The sequence below is a fragment of the Oncorhynchus mykiss genome, chromosome 17 (assembly GCF_057628025.1).
Source record: "Oncorhynchus mykiss isolate SJ-2025 chromosome 17, ASM5762802v1, whole genome shotgun sequence".
NCBI lineage: Eukaryota > Metazoa > Chordata > Actinopteri > Salmoniformes > Salmonidae > Oncorhynchus > Oncorhynchus mykiss.
Window position 1 is genome coordinate 14,935,089 of NC_143038.1, and position 20,009 is coordinate 14,955,097.

The 20,009-nt window shown below is 41.0% G+C and overlaps 2 protein-coding genes across 10 annotated transcripts in view; both read right to left on the reverse strand.

The window, feature by feature from the left end:
* The window catches only part of LOC110493763 (signal-induced proliferation-associated 1-like protein 2), a 105,781-nt gene extending 87,479 nt beyond the window's left edge, over positions 1-18,302 (reverse strand). For all 4 annotated transcript variants that reach the window (XM_090204888.1, XM_036949753.2, XM_090204886.1 and 1 more), the window contains exon 1: positions 18,080-18,302. The gene's annotated coding sequence lies outside the window, so the exon portion shown is untranslated. The remainder of the gene's footprint in view (positions 1-18,079) is intronic.
* Positions 18,303-18,748: 446 nt separating this feature from the next.
* LOC110493764 (uncharacterized) overlaps positions 18,749-20,009 on the reverse strand; it is a 38,171-nt gene continuing 36,910 nt past the window's right edge. For all 6 annotated transcript variants that reach the window (XM_090204889.1, XM_021568228.3, XM_036949755.2 and 3 more), the window contains one exon: positions 18,749-19,822. The gene's annotated coding sequence lies outside the window, so the exon portion shown is untranslated. The remainder of the gene's footprint in view (positions 19,823-20,009) is intronic.

A 20,009-nucleotide genomic window follows, 5' to 3' on the forward strand; every position in this document is an offset into this window, starting at 1 on the left:
AAGTAACAGCTAACGAGAAGTGCACAAAATATGTTTTATCGCCATGTTTCTGGTTTGCAATGCTCATTACTTTCAACAAATGTGCTAAAATCAGCCATGTGGTGTCGATTTGAATAATTAATGCTATTGGTTAGGAATGTATGACAATGAACCATGAGCGACCATCGCAATGTTGCACAAACACAATATTTTGCCCTACAATATTCAAATCGGACTAAAATGGATCATCTTATGATATTAGCCATCATTTTCTCATCTCACTGTAATGGGAATGTAGTAGGAGGTGGTTTTCCCCGATTTCAATGACTATTCATGCTTAACCCAACCAATCACGTGTGCTCCAGCTGTCCTTGTCATGAGTGCTCCTCGTCTCATGATAGAAAAAAACGTTGTTATTCTCCTCGCAAAACGGCAAACTCGTCACATTTCCATGGTTTGACATAAGGTAATTAACACTCAAAATCATAAACAGATTTCTAACCACTAACCTGTCGATACAAGTGAAAGTAAGAAGCTGGTCCATAAGGTAATTGATTAAGGCATAATTCTAATGTCATATATACATTTTAAATCAGTCACTTTAAATCAAAATCAGTCACCAGACTAATAACCAAGACTAGCTAGCAGGACACTTGAAACCTATGCTGTAATTTAGTGACTAGATTGGCTAAGAAAATTACATACAGTACTAGTCTGATGGGCTAAGAAAAGTTTGGACACACCTACTCTACATTGTAGAATAATAGTGAAGACGTCAAAACTATGAAAAAAAACAAATAAGGAATCATGTAGTAACCAAAACATTCGCACCACATCAAAACATATTTTAGATTTTTCAAAGTAACCACCCTTTGCCTTGATGACAGCTTTGCACACTCTTGGCATTCTCTCAACCAGCTTCACCTGTAATGCTTTTTCAACAGTCTTGAAGGAGTTCCCACATATGCTGAGCACTTGTTGGCTGCCTTTCCTTGAGTTGGACACTCTGCGGTCCAACTCATCCCAAACCACCCCAATTGGATTGAGGTCAGGTGACTGTGGAGGCCAGGTCATCTGATGCAGCGCTCAATCACTCTCCTTCTTGGTCAAATAGCCCTTACACAGCCTGGAGGTGTGTTGGATCATTGTCCTGTTGAAAAATGAATGATAGTCCCACTAAGCCCAAACCAGATGGGATGGCGTATCGCTGCAGAATGCTGTGGTAGCCATGCTGGTTAAGTGTGCCTTTAATTCTAAATAAATAACTGACAGTGTCACCAGAAAAGCACCCCCACACCATCACACCTCCTCCTCCATGCTTCACGGTGGGAACCACACATGCGGAGATCATCCGTTCACCTACTCTGCGTCTCACAAAGACACAGACCTTGGAACCAAAAGTCACACATTTGGACAGTTTTCCACCCGTCTAATGTCCATTGCTTGTGTTTCTTGGCCCAAGCAAGTCTCTTCTTCTTATTGGTGTCCTTTAGTAGTGGTTTCTTTATAGCAATTCAACCATGAAGGCCTGATTCACACGGTCTCCTCTGAACAGTTGATGTTGAGATGTGTCTTGTTACTTGAACTCTGTGAAGCATTTATTTGGGCTGGAAACTCTTATCCTCTGCAGCAGCGGTAACTCTCGGTCGTCATGAGAGACAGTTTTGTTATAGCACTCGAAGAAACGCTCAAAGTTCTTGACATTTTCCAGATTGACTGACCTTAATGTCTTAAAGTAATGATGGACTGTCTTTTCTTATTTGAGGTGTTCTTGTCATAATATGGATTTGGTATTTTACCAAATGGGGCTATCTTCTGTATGCCAGCACTACATTGTCACAGCACAACTGATTGGCTCAAACGCATTAAGAAGGAAATACATTTCTCAAATGAACTTTTAAGAAGGCACACCTGTTAATTGAAATGCATTCCAGGTGACTACCTCATGAAGCTGGTTGAGAGAATGCCAAGAGTGTGCAAAGCTGTCATCAAGGCAAAGGGTGGCTATTTGAACAATCTCAAATATAAAATATATTTGGATTTGCTTAACACTTTTTTGGTTACTACATGATTCCATATGTGTCATTTCATAGTTGACATCTTCACTATTATTCTACAATGTAGAAAATAGTTTTTTAAAAACACAAAAAAACTTGAATTAGTAGGTGTACTAATTGGTGCTGCATGTTTGGAACCTTAAACAACTCTAAAACCAAAAAACAGTGGGATACCTAGTCAGTTGTCCAACTAAAATGTGTCTTCCGCATTTAACCCAACCCCTCTGAATCAGAATGGTGCGAGGGGCAGCCTCAATCGACATCCACGTCTTCGGCTCCTGGGGAACAATGCCTTGCTATCTATCTAATCAATCTATCGATACACACACACAACGTTCAAAAGTTTGGGGTTACTTAGAAAGGTCCTTGTTTAATAAAGAAAAGCAATTTTTTTGTCCATTAAAATAACATCAAATTGATCAGAAATACAATGTAAACATTGTTAATGTTGCAAATGACTATTATAACTGGAAATGGCTGATTTTTAGGCCCATTATCAGCAACCATCACTCGTGTTCCCAATGACACATTGTGTTAGCTAATCCAAGTTTATAATTTTAAAAGGCTAATTGATCATTAGAAAACCCTTTTGCAATTATGTTAGCACAGCTGAAAACTGTTCTTCTGATTAAAGAAGCAATACAACTGGCCTTCTTTAGACTAGTTGAGTATCTGGAGCATCAGCACTTGTGGGTTTGATTACAGGCTCAAAATGGCCAGAAACAAAGACCTATCTTCTGATACTATTATTGTTCTGAGAAATGAAGGCTATTCCATGCGAGAAATTGTCAAGAAACTGAAGATCTTGTACAATGCTGTGTACCACTCCCTTCACAGAACAGAGTAAGCTGGCTCTAACCAGAATAGAAAGAGGAGCAGGAGGCCCAGGTGCAAAACTGAGCAAAAGGACAAGTACATTAGATATCCTGCATGTTTTCACTGCATCGCAGTGACCGGTGACTGGTAGTCCCATAGGGTGGCGCACAATTGGCCCGGCGTTGTCCGGGTTAGGGGAGGGTTTGGTAGGGGAGGGGTTTTTGCTTGGCTCATCGCACTCCAGCGACTTCTTGTCCGGGCACCTGCAGGCTGACTATGGTCGTCAGTCGAACGATGTTTCCTGCCTCCGGGTTAAGCGTGCATTAAGGAGTGCGGTATGGCGGGTCATGTTTCAGAGGATGCTTGACTCCACCTTCGCCTCTCCCGAGCCCGTTGGGGAGTTGCAACGATGAGACCGTAATTGGAGATCACCAAATTGGGGCGGAAAAGGGGTAAAATACAAACAAAACCTCAAATTTTCGATTACTCCTCAGTTGAGTTTACTTCACATTTAGGTAGCTAATGTGATGAATTTGTTTGCTAGGGCAAGTCTAGATAGCAATAGCTGTATTATGCCCACAGTGAAGTTTCAGTCCGCTGGGTGCATCTCTACAGTATGGGCATATCTCTGGGTGACGTAGACATCCCCATGCATGCACCTTATCAAAATATGATTGATTCAATATTGCACCGTCCCATTCTCTGGGCTCTGTCTGCAATCATAACCAGTAATATCTACCAGGAATAATAACAGATTCACCAAACATGTAATATTATTCAAAGAATTATGAATGACCACTGGAGTCTGACACTCCATTTAATATATATATATATATATATATATATATATATATATATATATATATATATATATATATATATATATATATATATATATATATATATATATATATATATATATATATATATATGATATTTATTGCATCACTCAATCTTGCCAAAGTATATTCTGCTAGAGGGGTTATTAATATGATTTTTTTTTTAATGATTTATATGAAAATCAGGTCATGAGCATACTTTGAAATTAATAAGGGAGAGGTTCAAACGTAGGCTAAGTCTGGCATAAGCGTAATCCCACACTTTACAATAAGTTGGAACAGTGTTTCCTCCGACACATTGGTGCGGCTGGCTTCTGGGTTAAGCGGGCGGGTGTTAAGAAGCGTGGTTCGGCGGGTCATGTTTCGGAGGATGCATGACTCGACCTTGCCTCCCGACCCCGTTGGGGAGTTGCAGCGATGAGACAAGCGCGAAATTGGAGAGAAAAGGGGGGTAAAATAAAATAAGAGGGAAAAGAGGGGTAGCAAGTGAGGCCGTACAAAGGAAGAGTAGAGGTCAGACTGAATGACAGAGGGAAAGAGCAATAACTGAGCATCTGAAAACAGAGAAATCATTAGTAGAGTGAGAGAAGACAGCAGACAGGCACTGAAGAAATAAAAGATTGAGTGAGGGAGAGAGCAGACTAAAAGCCTCTAGAGAGACAGAGAGCAGAAATAAGACAATGACAGAGGAAGAGTGGAGCGAGTGAGTGAGAGAAAGAGAATGCATGTTTAATGCCCCATTGGGTACATCAGAGCCCATCCCCGACCCGGAGGCAGGTCTGGAAAGCCTCAACCAAGACAGTGCTACCCCCCCACCCCCCTTTACTTCTCCCTCCACTTCCCTCCTTAGGGAAAATAATTTGGGGGAAGGCATGGGCTCTGCCTGCATCGAGGCTTCCTTCAGCGAACATGTCTCCTGGAGCAGTATGTCCAGAATCTCTGAAGAGTGGTCACCTTTGACCTCTCGAGTCTTTCAGAGCTAATGATCTCATGTAGTCTGCAAGACTTGACTTTTTAAAGGAGGCAGGCAGTCAGATAAGAATGTGTATCCTCGGTTAGGAAAAAAAGAGGGGAAAAGAGCACATGAGGCTTTTGGGAAATGCTGGACTTGTTATATACAGCAGAATAGTTCAAGGCAGTGACGACGACTACAACAATAAAATATTTTTCTGGTGTTACATTACTAGTTCAAATGCCTGTGTCTGTTGTGGAGCCGTTTGCTCTACTCTGAAAGTGCACAATGAGTGCTGAGTAAGGGAGGATTAGTCAGCCCTACAAATCCCTGCTCCCACACACCATATATAAACCAGACACCAAAACACAACAGTCTAGTCTAGTAACACAAACACCCACACGATTTTCCAATTACGGCAAACTCGCACATTATGACCCAGTCATCCAACAACACATGGACCATGCAGATGAGAGCCAAGATTTTCAGACATTTATGCTAGATGTCTATATCACACATGAATAGACTAGCCCCATAGATAGGCTTTAACACACACGAAAACCCTGGCCCCATGAACGATATCAGAAGAGCATTTCTGCCCATTATGGTGGGAATTTGAACAGTGCTACCACAGTGAATCTTTCTGCGATTTGACCTATGGCCTTTGAGTGTTCATGGCCTTGTTGGCCAGAAATGACCATTGAATAATCACGTATGAAGACACCATCATCCTAAATAAATAAAAAGTCATACTATTGGGAATGATTACTATAGCAAACTATGCAAAAGGCATGTTATATGGTGATTCCGGTCGGTCACTACCCATTCTCTGCCGTTGCAACGAACTAAATCTGTTGAAACTGCTCTCGGGTCCACGTCGCCGCACTTGATTAGTGACCATAATTCCAATTAACCTCGGAGAGGACTGGGTCATCTTTCATCTAATGGTTCCCTTTGTCGAACAGGGTACTTCCTCACGTGACGGCACCGGTAAATCGGTACGTCGTGAGGGCGATGAGCACAGTTAGCATGTTCACTATATAATTTCCACAGTTGCCGGAATGGCTTCGAGTTGATGGCCGAAATGGGATATTGATGGGCTTCCTGGTTAGCGGGGTCAACTTAGTGTCAATGTTATCCGGCTGGATGCGTGTTGCAGAATTGAGTACAATGCCAGCAACAAGAGAAAAACTGTTTTTTGGTATGTGAAGCTGTTATACTAAGGCAATACGTAATCCATGAATTATGAATTCAATCCATAAAAAAGCCTATGTGAAATCAAATCTCTTCCTGAGTAAGACACGGAGTAGTACTTTTAAAAGATTTAGCTTCTCTGAGTGAAGCATATGGTGGAAGCGCTTGACTGATTCAAAAAAAATCATCTCTTCCTCCTGTGTCTGGTGAGGCCTAGAGAGCTGAGGACCCTCTACAAACACATCCAAAAGGTAGCAGAGCAGCTGCTCCCAAAAGTGAAGAAGATTTAGAAGACTTAGTTACGCAATAACATTTCAAAGGGTCGGTACCAAAGAAAAATGTGTTATTGTATCCCCAAAGCTTCTTACAAAATCCCTCTTGAGAGCAGTAAACAGTGAGTAAACAATTTAGTGTGGTGGTAGGGATAAACGTTTGGAGATTTGAAAGACATGTGGATCAGAAAAATAACCAAAATACACAGATGGTGTAAACAAAACAGAAGATTTTAAAACCTATAGGGAAACTGTAATTTAAAAAAGCATGACAACAAAAAGAGTACTCGATACCAATCCAAAGCCACTAGGAGTAGTTCACACTGTTGGTAAACAACTACATAACGAAACATCGGTCATGGAGGTCCCATGACTCTAGCTGGTTGGTAGTAGGGCTGGTGATATGGCCTAAAACTCATTTTTCGATTTTTTTTCCAAATTTATGGGCGACTTATGATATCCATCTCAATTTCTGTAACGTTTTCTCTAAATAAGCTGTTGGAAAATTAAAAGATCAATGCACTGGATTTCAAACAGTCCGGAATAATCTAATGAATTCAGGGCATGTAATATTATACCTAGGCTAAATACACTGCTCAAAAAATAAAGGGAACACTTAAACAACACAATGTAACTCCAAGTCAATCATACTTCTGTGAAATTAAATTGTCCACTTAGGAAGCAACACCAATTGACAATACATTTCACATGCTGTTGTGCAAATGGAATAGACAACAGGTGGAAGTTATAGGCAATTAGCAAGACACCCCCAATAAAGGAGTGGTTCTGCAGGTGGTGACCACAGACCACTTCTCAGTTCCTATGCTTCCTGGCTGATGTTTTGGTCACTTTTGAATGCTGGCGGTGCTTTCACTCTAGTGGTAGCATGAGACGGAGTCTACAACTCACACAAGTGGCTCAGGTAGTGCAGCTCATCCAGGATGGCACATGCGAGCTGTGGCAAGAAGGTTTGCTGTGTCTGTCAGCGTAGTGTCCAGAGCATGGAGGCGCTACCAGGAGATAGGCCAGTACACCAGGAGACGTGGAGGAGGCCGTAGGAGGGCAACAACCAAACAGCAGGACCGCTACATCCGCCTTTGTGCAAGGAGGATCAGGAGGAGCACTGCCAGAGCCCTGCAAAATGACCTCCAGCAGGCCACAAATGTGCATGTGTCTGCTCAAACGGTCAGAAACAGACTCCATGAGGGTGGTATGAGGGCCCAACGTCCACAGGTGGGGGTTGTGCTTACAGCCCAACACCGTGCCGGACGTTTGGCATTTGCCAGAGAACACCAAGATTGGCAAATTCGCCACTGGCGCCCTGTGCTCTTCACAGATGAAAGCAGGTTGACACAGATGAAAGCAGGTTCACACTGAGCACGTGACAGACGTGACAGTCTGGAGACGCCGTGGAGAAGGTTCTGCTGCCTGCAACATCCTCCAGCATGACTGGTTTGGCGGTGGGTCAGTCATGGTGTGGGGTGGTATTTCTTTGGGGGGCCGCACAGCCCTCCATGTGCTCCAGGTCTGGGAGGAGATCCCTCAGGAGACCATCCGCCACCTCATCAGGAGCATGCCCAGGTGTTGTAGGGAGGTCATACAGGCACATGGAGGCCACACACACTCTGCACCTCATTTTGACTTGTTTTAAGGACATTACATCAAAGTTGGATCAGCCTGTAGTGTGGTTTTCCACTTTAATTTTGAGTGTGACTCCAAATCCAGACCTCCATGGGTTGATAAATTTGATTTTCATTGATAGTTTTTGTGTGATTTTGTTGTCAGCACATTCAACTATGTAAAGAAAAAAGTATTTAAGAATAATATTTCATTCATTCAGATCTAGGATGTGTTATTTTAGTGTTCCCTTTATTTTTTTGGAGCCGTGTATAAGCATTCCACAATCATAACACCCACAAATAGTTTAATTATTAACCTGCTTTTTTGCAACAATCACTGATCTGGCTTTCAAGTATGTCTATCGAAAAATCAATTTTAGGTTACAAATTTAATCAGAACCATGCACATCCACTAATAATTACCAACTTGTTGTAGCAGGCGTTGTAGAACACAGGTCTCATACACAAGCCCTCAAGGACAAGGCCACGTGCTTGTGAGTAGACAGCTCATCTTTATACAAGTCTAGACAACATGGATCTATTTGCTTGCTAACAAGGTAGAACATTTGAACTGTTATGAATACACCCTCCTGTCCATCTCCAACTGTTTGAACAACATAGCCTGTTCACTTTAAGATATTGAAATCAAGTGGCCTACCTGGATAAGATCCTTATTTCTCAGAACGAGTTGCCAATTCCTTACATAAATGTGTATTTTTATGCGAATTTATAAAAAACAGACTAGACAGCTAGCACATAAGTTTGTGGATAAACCTCAAAAGCAAATAGGGAGTTGAAACTGCTTGTGTTCGGAAAGGAAGAAGTTGCCGTTTGTCTTTGTTGTGAGTGTCGGTGTATAATTCTGTACATCACCCGGCCCTAGTTGGTAGGCATGCATTAGTCTGATAGCCTGAATAAGACAAAATTGTCTGATTCAGATCATTCCTCTAACATGCAAGCCACCACTGTGACAGTAATCAAAACCATTAGGGCAATACGGTTGTTTAGCATTCAAAGCCACTTAGGCCTCCAATACATGTGGCCTAAAAGGGAATAAAACCCACACCCTTGGTGTTCCAAGCACTATCCTCCAACCAACTAAGTCCTTCTTGGTTCCTATAATAGCTGAACCACCAATATGGTGTCATCTTTTTCTACCTTTTGAATTTGTCTGCCAAAAATGTTCACAAAGACTGAATTTGTGTTTGCTAGTAGTCGCCCTTTAATTAAAGCTACCGGCGACAAACAACTTCCTGCCAATATCAGCACACCACATCATTTCCCTCAGCCAGCTCTGCTCGCCAGCACTTGATGAGATGACTTCCCATCCCAATTCATAAACGATATCAGTGGAGATAGAAGAGTCAAGTGAACCAGGAATGTCAAAGCAGATCCCAGAGGGCTTCCAGAGGGCTTCCTATTGAGATGGTACTTTCGCCTCAATGAGGGGAAGGAATGCAGGGAGGGAAGGCCGGTAATCTTCTTTTTATCTCCCGTTCAAGGCTGGGGCCAGTAAGCCCCTTCTGCTCTGGGCCAGAGAAAACACAACACATTCCCCCAGGTTGTCTCGCCTCAGAGGACCTGCAGTTAACCGTAGCATGTCTGGGTCAATGACATGGCAGACTTTGCTTTTCTGACTTTATATGAAAATAACTGGTAAGGCGGGCTTCGTTTTTGTTTTTATCTGAAAGATTGAAAAATATGACTATAAAGAACATTTTTATTTCCTTTTCATCTTTTACAAATATTTAATTTGGAAGACAGCTATACAGGTGCAAGCCCTTCTAAAGACTTAGTAACTTAGCGACACTAAGGGGAGAACTTCAGGGCAGTGACTGGTCATTTACAGGACTTTTAATTTCGACATGCAAGTCCTCAGAGAATCGGAGGATTCCCGGGGTTATACAAGGGTTATGTGAGTGACCTATCACAGTTCGACGTCAGCAACCTATAGGGATTATGTGAATACATCGCTCTGGGAGCAAAACAAACAGAAAAAGGCTTTATTGCAACCTTCTGATTTTTTATTTATTTTAACCTTTAATTAACTAGGAAAATCATTGATTGAATTTTAAACTATAATTGACAGACGTGGGTCAGCCACGTTGAGGGCACTTGCACCTTGACCCCCAAAATCATGAGTCCATCTGCCACCCCATGAAATTGGTTCCTGTCTACAAATGGGTCTATGCCATAACCCACCCAGTGTCATTCTGTCATTATCCCAAAAATCATTCTAATGATAGTGTATTCCAGAAAATGAATATTGTTGCACTATTATTTATCACCATCCACTGTAAATTACAAAGAATAACAATACTTTCCTATTAAAGCAGTCAGAGCAAACAACTCTTCCTTTACAGCACAAGAGAAAGGTTAAGGAGGATTACATAAATTAATTTAGGATATACGGCTCATCATCCACCCACACAAACAAACCCACAAAGAAAAATAGAAATGTCATGGGAAATCACATCAGTATAAGGAGGGAATTGTAGGCCACAAACAACATCATTTGTACTCTATTGTCATCGCGGGGACATTTAGTCTACATCCTCATTAATTCTTAGACAAATGGCTCGAAAGTTATTGTCTCCCCTGGCAATGAAAAATGGAAATACTAAAATGGTTCCCATGTCGTTGCTGAAATAACACAAACTGTGGGATTCTCATTTGGAGTTGATAGCTCTGAGGGACTAAATGTAATAAACTACGATTAGTAAATCGAGCAAAAAAATGAGACGCAAAGCATAGAAATGGAGAGTAATGTACCCCAAGGGCTAATGTATGCATTAATACAACAACAGTCACTTGTCATTCACTAATAATTGCAGAACCATTGTCACTGACACTGTCATCTGAAAAAAAGCCTTGCCCAATCCTCAACTCCATTACTAAAGTGTTAAAGAGAAAGACACAAGAAACTTGTCAGCACAGCTGTCAAGATCCAATAGATAACTTAAAACGAGAAGGTGACCAAATATGCTAACCTTTTTGATTTGACCAGTTAAGACAAGCCCCAGATGCTCGTCTCTGTAGACACCCACTCTACTGCTTTGTAGCTCATCGCTACTCAATGGTTACGAAGGCCTCCAAGTGCCATAACGCTAAATAAACCCACTGTCTGTTGATTGCTTTTCTATAGCATACACATCCGTGACAACTACTGGTGTTGCTTCACCAACCTTTTGGCAGATGTTTCTACAATAGCATAAGTCTGCTCTTCCTTTTCATAGACCTATCAAGCTCGATTCGTTGTTTTGTGGTTCCCCAGTGGACACCAACCGAGGATAGTGCCTGTCAATTAGAGGTTTATTAAGAGGTGAAATTCTTCACATTTTCACCCGGAGGCGTTTGCTGACATCCTGAAAACACCTTCAACCGTGGGGAAATTAGAGGTGGCTGTCTACTTTAAACACAGTTCGTTTTGAGCAACGTTGCACTTGTCTTTGTTAGTAGTCTGATGTAAAGTTCAAAATGTCTTAAGATCTTAAAAATTACCTATACTGAGCACTCTGGAAACAAAGGGTGTACTTAGCAACTGTATCAGCCCTGGCCTATTATTACTACCAACTCAAAGATTTCAATAATCATACATTCAGCCAAATTAAAATGTTACGAAAATAAACTCTCAGCACATCAGTCAAAAATACCCTTTGCACAAACCAATTAAAACAAATACATTTACAAAATGCCCAAAGTCCTCAATTATACTTGTCAGCAAAAAAAACCCACACAGCATCCATTTGTCACATTTAATTTGCAACGCATCCAGTAGGTACTGCAGTTGGAGGTTGATTAAAAGCTTCCCCAGCCAAAGCACACAAGCATTCAGGCACACTTGAGTGGTCCACATTCATAGAAATCCACAGCCATTTTCAAATATTAAACATGTTGTCAACAGATTTTCTTTTTCACCCAGAAAAGGAAGGAATGTGTGGATGATGGGCTATCTATTCTATTGGTGGTGATAATGCTTGGTCGTCAGTTTTTAAACCGTCTTTAATAGAAACGAACGTGTCTCTGAGGGGAAGTCGAAATGGATTGCAGTGTGGGCTATGGTGTCAGGTGTCGAAGGCAGATGGCTGCATGTTTGGGAAAGGCCTTGCCAGCAGCTTGATCCACTCCCTTGGGAGTCTGTGGTGCTGGCTAGAGAGAATTTCAGATGATAGCGTAGAGGCTCCAAACTGTTACAGAGACTGGGAATGGGGTTACCACACAAGAGTAGGCTAAATGTTATCCTTCCTTACAGGAGTATATTAGAATAGCAGTAGTGTTGATTCAAGTCATTGTTATTTCTACAAGGACCCACGGAGCCATAGCTATGAAGAAATGCTGACATATTACACACCAGAAATTATGTTTGCATTCTTCGAAACGCTAAAAGTAGAAAGTTCATCAAAAAGGTTGCCTCAGTGTTTAAATATTTTATTGTTTTAACTCCTTCACTTAAATTAAGCCAATCCACTTAATTGAACTTAAACCTTGACCGTGGTCTGTGACCTAAGTCACCTGACCAGTTTATGGAGCCAGCCCAGACACCACGGTCGCCGTATAGTAATTACAGCTGATAATAGATGAAACACACAAACAAGATGAGCGACTAAAGCCGTCTGCACTGGTAAACCTGTTAATCTCATTTTTCACCCTGCCAGGGCCATGGCCCCTGTGACTGACTAGCTGGGCTGGCAAAGCAGGGTGCTAAAACCAGGTGATTCACGTTTGAATGTCACCGCGAGCAGTAGAGCAGAAGTGAGATGCCTTTCCCTGAGCTGGCATCACCTCTTTAGGGCTCTCTGCTGCGATCATGGGGAAGGAGATGTTTCTTCATCGACCTGCAACTTAACTCTCTGTGGAGTTTACAGAGGAGTGGCGCCTGCCTGGCTACAGTCTCCTTTCTCCTGTGGTATGGAGAATTGGGGAATGAAGGGAGGTGATTGTGGAGGCAGCTCCTCCCTCCAGCTCCATGGTGAAATCAAATCATTAAAGATCCCAGGGTGGCCCAGATGCATAAGGACGTCAACGGGGGTTCCAGCAGAGACTTCCGGACTCCATGCAGGGGACACCAAGAAAAGGCCTGGCTACCGCTGTCCTTCGCACAGATGGCCCCGGCTCGCTAATCCCAGTCTGCGTCCATGCATTCCCTTGTTACCCAATACCGGGTCATAACAGAGCTGATAAAGGCCGTTTTAAAATGAGTTTACCCAGTTCTAAAAACCCTTGTCTGTAACACTATCACTGCAGCCTTTCTAGTCATGCACATTGAAATAGGTCTACAAGCTGGCCTGCACTCAGGTTACACATGTGGATGATTCGATGTGCAGACTAACCTATCGCCAGTGGCCATTTTCCTGTTCTGCACTAGACAGGATTTTTGTATAGAGAAAGAAAAGTGTGTGGCACAAAGTTGCAGACACCTGGTTAGGAATTGAAATATGTGCAGTACACTACTGGGCAGGGTAAGTAAAAGGTCAAGTGAAGGACAATAGGATAACTTGTTTACTCTACAGGAGTATGGCACTTAGTCCTTCCTCTCTTGACCTTGTTTGGAGGAACACAAAACACATCCGGATTGATTCTCTCTCACTCAATTATCTATAATCATGCAAACTATGCACATGATCTTCCCTACCATGTAGGATGCTGGTGATGAGATCACACTCCAATTATTTAACCTCCCCGGGGGAACCAAAGAGGCAGGAGTACAAAGTATTGAGATAACTAGAGAAACTCGACTCGCAAACAACAGATCCAGCTAACATTACACTCCAATGCCCTACAGTAAGAAGTACTCTGGGTTTTCAAACATCAAGAGTGGGGAGAAGGAAAAGGGAAATGCAGATAGGGATTTGTGGATTACTTTCATCTACAGTGAACACCTTGCAGAGGGAACGACTTTCCCTGGCCTGCTTAAGGGTACCTTAATGCATACATAAAATACACTGAATACACCGCTCTGGAGTGTGGACTGCATCTATAAACGGGCTTGGCTCGTCTCAGCTGTCCAGCATTCCAGGAAAAGGATTAGAAAACTGAGTGGAAACAAAAGCTATGCTTTTTAATTAGCTGCCGCCAGTAAAGAAACTTGGAGTCCCATTGAGCGGGCTTGAGTGCTGACAGGCACTTTTGCAAATTCAGATAAAAGGAGCTAATCTGGCCAAACAAATCACCCTTAAGCTTGTCTTCTCAGGCGCTTGGCAATACAAATACTATTGATTTTAGCCATATGAGGAGGGTATGCAGGCTAGTATTGGTTGCCAGTTATGAGCATTTTAGGCATGTTCATGGGTGGATGGATTTTGGGAGCCAAAGGACCACAGCACTTCCCTTGTTGCCATAGCCATTTTTTTGTAGGGATCCTCATAGGTTTTCCGAAATATTAAGTCCCCAAAACAAAAAGGGATCTTGACTTGACCAAGCATACGGAGATGATTTTGCATTGTGAACTCGGTTTGAATGATAATCTAGGCTACTGTATTCTTGGCTGCCTCTTGAACTACCAAGGTCTATCCTGGAGAAAACAACACTCCTTTTTCAAAGTTGAGCATTTCTGTCAGATTCGTTCTCTCATGACCGATAAACCACTTCACAAGTCATTGTGTTTGACATCTCAAACACGCAACACATCAGCGAGCTATATGCAGCTGTACTTGGCCGGCGTTTCTCCAAAAGTCTGAAATCAAAAGTACCGCATTGTAGGCTGATGAAGACAACAGCTGTCAAGGTTAGCACTACCACACTAGGTAGAAGAAACAGACATGGCTTCAACATAACCCAAACCCTTACACAGGTACCAGCTAAAACAGTTGACAAATTGTCCTCATGTACGCTTGTGTGTATGAGACTTATTTTGATAGCATAGTGATGATATCACTATGTTATCATTATTAAGCGATCAAAACACAATTGTTAGCAACAGCCTACATACTTAGGACAGTTTCATTAGAAACTATACAAAATGGTGTGTAGAGCAAACTTAGCCAATTTGAGAAGTTATACTCAGTGGTGTAGTGGAGGGTATACGCAAGTATACGGCGTATAACCATATATTTTTCAGTGGTCATTGCGTATATTCACTTCTTAATGCCCAGGATACATATCATGCCCAGGATGGATACCATCAGAGACAGAAACATCCATTTGAAATGTAGAAAGGGATCTAAAGATGAAAGAACCACCATGGGTTGCTAATATGACTCGGACAATGCCTTTGGCTGCTAGACAATGAAAGAAAGTAGAAAGAAAACCAATTGAACAGGAAAACGCATGAGGAAAGCTTTATAAAATACATTTTGCCTATAGTCTACTTTGAAGCATGGTAAGAAATGCCTCATAATATGAAATAAAATGTCCAGGTTTCAAACAATTAAAGAACAGGAAAAATATAGCAATGCTAATGACAGGCCTAAACGTCCTCAGGTAGATGGAAAGGCTTTCCCAAAAACCTTCTCAATTAAACATTACCTAGCAACAACGTAGCCTATGCCTACCTTGCAAATATTATCATGATTATTATTATCAATCCAGTAGCCATTTGTTTTGCAAACTCCATCTCATGTGCTACGGAACCACCACTAACCAGTGTTAGGTACCAGAGCCCTTGAAATAAAGGGTAACTACATTCAAAAATAAAAAATGTCTTAGATTTGTCCCAGATCTCAAAAGTTGTCTCCTGATGTAGTTTACGCATTTTTGTGGACAACAACATTAGATCTTATCTTATTAGATCTTATATATATTTATTTTTTAAGTGTGAGCGAAAACTCGAGAAAAAAACATGGCGCAAATCTGAAACCTGTGAATTTCTGACTCAGTTGACAGACTTATTTATGCGTTTCAATAGTAGGTCTACTATTAGCAGGCCCAAGATGTACTCTTAAGAAGCCTAACGTTTCCGTTACTCCTAAAGGTCAAAGGACGTCATGTTATTTTCAGAGACTGGCTCTGACTGCCAAAACAGCCAAATGCACCATCTAATTGCAATACGGTCCTAGAAACATAAACCACTTTACTTTCATATCCCAACAAAATAATTTCACAAACGCAAAATACAGTGTTTTAACCAGCTTTATCACAGTTGTAGCTAATGTGACGTTTCTAGCAGCCTTCTTCTGTTACACACAGGTGTTCGGAGCATGTTAGATAGCTAAATAGCACAGTGGTCCCTCTGTCTTAAGTATTTCTTCTGTAAACACTTCCTGTAACACGGCGATATGGCCTTGTGGGAACACTAACCCTATAAAAGGTGCGTATCAATGGAACATTTCTCGCTGATATGAAAGATAAGGTCGTTATACTTTAAAACTGTACCACAAGCAATGCATGTTAAGCAGCACCCATCCGAAGCACGCGCTCCAGCAGGTATATCTCACTGGTCACCCCCAAAGACAATTCATACTTTGGCTGCCTTTCCTTCCAGATCTCTGCTGTCAATGACTGGAACGAACTTGGAAAAGAAAAAAGCTGGAGACTCATATACCCTTCACTAACTTTAAGCACCAGCTGTCAGAGCAGCTCACAGCTCACTGCACATGTACATAGCCCATCTGTAAATAGCCCACCCAACTACCTCATCCCCCATACTGTTATTTATTTTGCTCATTTGCACCCCAGTATCTCTACTTGCACACTCATCTTCTGCACATCTATCACTCCAGTGTTTAATTGCTATATTGTAATTATTTCGCCATTATGGCCTATTTATTGCCTCACCCCCCTTATCCTACCTCATTTGCACACACTTTGTATAGAACTTTCAACTGTATTATTTACTGCATGTTTGTTTATTCCATGTGTAACACTGTGTTGTTGTTTGTGTCGCACTGCTTTGCTTTATCTTGGCCAGGTCACAGTTGTAAATGAGAACTTGTTCTCAACTGGCCTACCTGGTTAAATAAAGGTGAAATAATAAAAAAAGGTTAAAAGTTCAGAACGAGTGTCGGGGCTCATAACAAAACTCCACCATAACTCAAGAAATCTGTCATTAAGTTTGACTTTTTAGCTGAGGAGATCTTAATCTCGCAATTTGAAATACAACAAAGTTTTTTGGTGCAGTATTTCTCAAGTGAAAAAATATGCATGAAAACAAGTAGTCTATCCTTGAATGACAAAAAAAACCACTTAATTTGAGAATCCCTACTGTTGACCAATGACCGACAAAAGGGGCGTAGACTTTGGCTACCGAAATTCGGCTTTCCTCAACAACAAAAAAATTGCGCGCACAAACAGCCGAAGAAACCCTTGCTGAAGACCAAAACATCACAAAATGTCATTATTTCGGACGGGAAGTATGCAGACACCTTTAAGCCTTCTGCATGTTTTGGCTAGGCGAACCAAACTAGGGTGCTTGCATAGTCCCTTATAAGACCTTCGCTTGAAAAAAAAAAAAAAGCTGTATCTTGAAACGCCGTATCACATACACTTCATCAAAATAGTCTGAATTAATCTAAGATAACTGAAGAAATGTCATTAATTTAAAAAAAAAATTGTCAAGGAGATCGTAGTTGGACAATTTTACATATAAGATGTTAGGTGCAGTATTTTTCAATTGCATTTTTCTGCATAAAAACATTAGTCCTTGAATTACAAAATTCATTGAAGAATCCCTACTTTCGACCAATCACTAATGAAGGGGCGTTATCTTCGGCTACGGACTTCGGCTTCCCTCAAGAAAAGAAATGTGCGCACGAACAGCCGAAAAAACTCGCGGAAGACAAACGTAACATTTCTTAATATATGCACGAACTGTTCCAGATGGGAAGTATGTGGACGCCTTAAGCCTACATGCACAGCTTGGGATTTATAATTGTAGGTGTGTGTCACTTTTTCAGAATTCTTCACAAAAATATTAGTGTAATTTTGGCAAAATGTTTGTATACCCACTTCTCCAGGCACCACTGTTTTTACTTCTTCCAACAGAACATGCAGTGAGTTTTGCAAACAATCACAATTGGACTCAAAGGAAATAAGTTGAAGTTGCGCGAGCAATGTTATTCGTAGAATCACGAAGCCGTATTGTATCAATTCTGGCTACAAAATATCAGTCCAGTTTATAATTTATGAACGGTGTTTTGCTTCTAATGAAAAGTTAATGTCATTTGGGCTAGAGAGCCCGCTGTTGAGAGCGAACTCACAGCACAATAGAATCGAAGACCCTTTTCAGATCTCGCTGTTGTTTTTACCATTCGAAACCAGATTTAGATGGTCAGGCCGACTCATAAAGCAGCATTCGGTTATGATACAATTTGAACAGTTTAAATTAATTTATGCCTTAGTTATTCTTATAAGTTTGGCTACTTTAATCGAATTACTTCTACAACAAAAAAAGCAAAACCTCAATGAAAAATCTTACCTCCGACGAGATCTAGATATCCAATCCCATTTTATCCAAAACGATTAACTTGCAGGCTTAACATCCTAGTTGAATAATAAACTGTCTTTATCAGTGACTTTATGCAATTGTAACTAGACAAAGCCCCGTCCCTACAATTCATGAACTGTATCAATAGGCCTCGCTGTGTGTCTAATACAACTAGTTTCTGTTGAGTCGCGCTGGCAGAATCGGAAGAAGTCCCGCCTCCCCCATGCGGTCATTTGTTTAGGGATAGGCTGACCTACCGTGACGTGTTGGCTCGTTTGTTCTCTGAGATGTCAATCATCACTTGTAATTACTGAAACATATTCACAAATAATGCAGAAAGAATGAGCATACAATAATGAAAAATGAGCATAAATAATAGTAGTGACACTATCTTTCCAGTGCTGCTCGACAATGAATTACGTAATGGCCTAGATTGTGTCCAGATAAAGTAGCCTATATAAATGAAGGCTCTTAAATGGTCCATTACTGGCCCCAACTGGAAGTTTGCAGAGCCACGAATTAGACTACAAGTTGTCTTGCTTTTTGTAACAGTAATAAAGTGAATATATCTGAGCCTGACCATCTAAAACATCTACTCCTAGAACTTCATGATAACCTGAAAAAGGTATCTTTATTACAACTAATGACAAACTACTTCAATTCAATATGAAGAAGCTGCAAATTCTTTGCTTTATTTCTCTTTTTCTTTTCTTTTTTACAAAAGTGATTCAAATGATAAGTGATAGTCTACTGTACAGCAGATTAAAATAGCAGTTTATGTGCCCTGCATGCAATTCATACACGGTTGAAAGAAATAAGACACCAAGTGGCATTAAAGACAGAGCAAATACATTTTGATCATCTTGTATGGTATTCAATGGGGTAAGTCCATTCAGTTCAGTGTATTGCACTATTTGTGACCCTACATGTCTGATTTCTTCAATACAGTAATGTTATATTGTTTTATGTTGTATCATATACACTCAAGTTGTGTTAACAGCCAGTAACCAATGGAAAGAGTCACAAAAAAGACTATAGTGTTTCGGCCCTCCATTGGCCATTGACATCCATCAATTATTGAGTGGAAATCTGTCTTTGGTATGTGAAGTTAATCGGGTGTCCTGACTCTCTGTGGTCACTAAACATACCATGGCACGTATCATAAGAGTAGGGGTGTTAACCTTGATGCCCTGGCTAAATTCCCAATCTGGCCCTCATACCATCATGGCCACCTAATCATCCCCAGCTTCCAATTGGCTCATTCACCTGGTTTGCTTATTATTAGGAATTTGAAATGGTTTCTACTTTTACTTTTGACATTTAAGTATATTTTAAACCAAATACTTTTTGACTTTTACTCAAGTAATATGTTACTGGGTGACTTTAACTTTTACTTGAGTCATTTTCTATTAAGGTGTGACAATTGAGTACTTTTTCCACCTCTGCTGCTTGTACACGATGATCCTCTTTCACTGCGGCAATGTGAAGTAAAAGTCCATCTGGAGTCAAAGTTGGAAAAGGGGGAGAATAAGCTGATCCTAGATCTGTGTCCGTATCCCACAAAGCATCTCAGAGTAGGAGTGCTGATCTAGGATCTGTCCATATAATCTTATTAATTTTGTTCTAAAAGGCAAACTAATCCTAGATCAGCACTCCTATTCTGAGACGCTTTACGTTTAGGGCCACTTTAATCTCTGGCTGGTTGGTCACTGGTCTGTGTGGCAAGGGCATCACCTAGTGGGAGAAGGAACATCATGAAAATACGTTAAATATTAAAATCGAATTGTTCAAGGCAAAACCAGTTCGTTCAATCTATTTCAGACAATGGTTCACTCAATGTTCAGGCTATATCTGTGTTAAAACAGACACATACACTACAAGCTTTTCCTAATGCAGTGTCCATGTAGAGCTTGATTTAGAA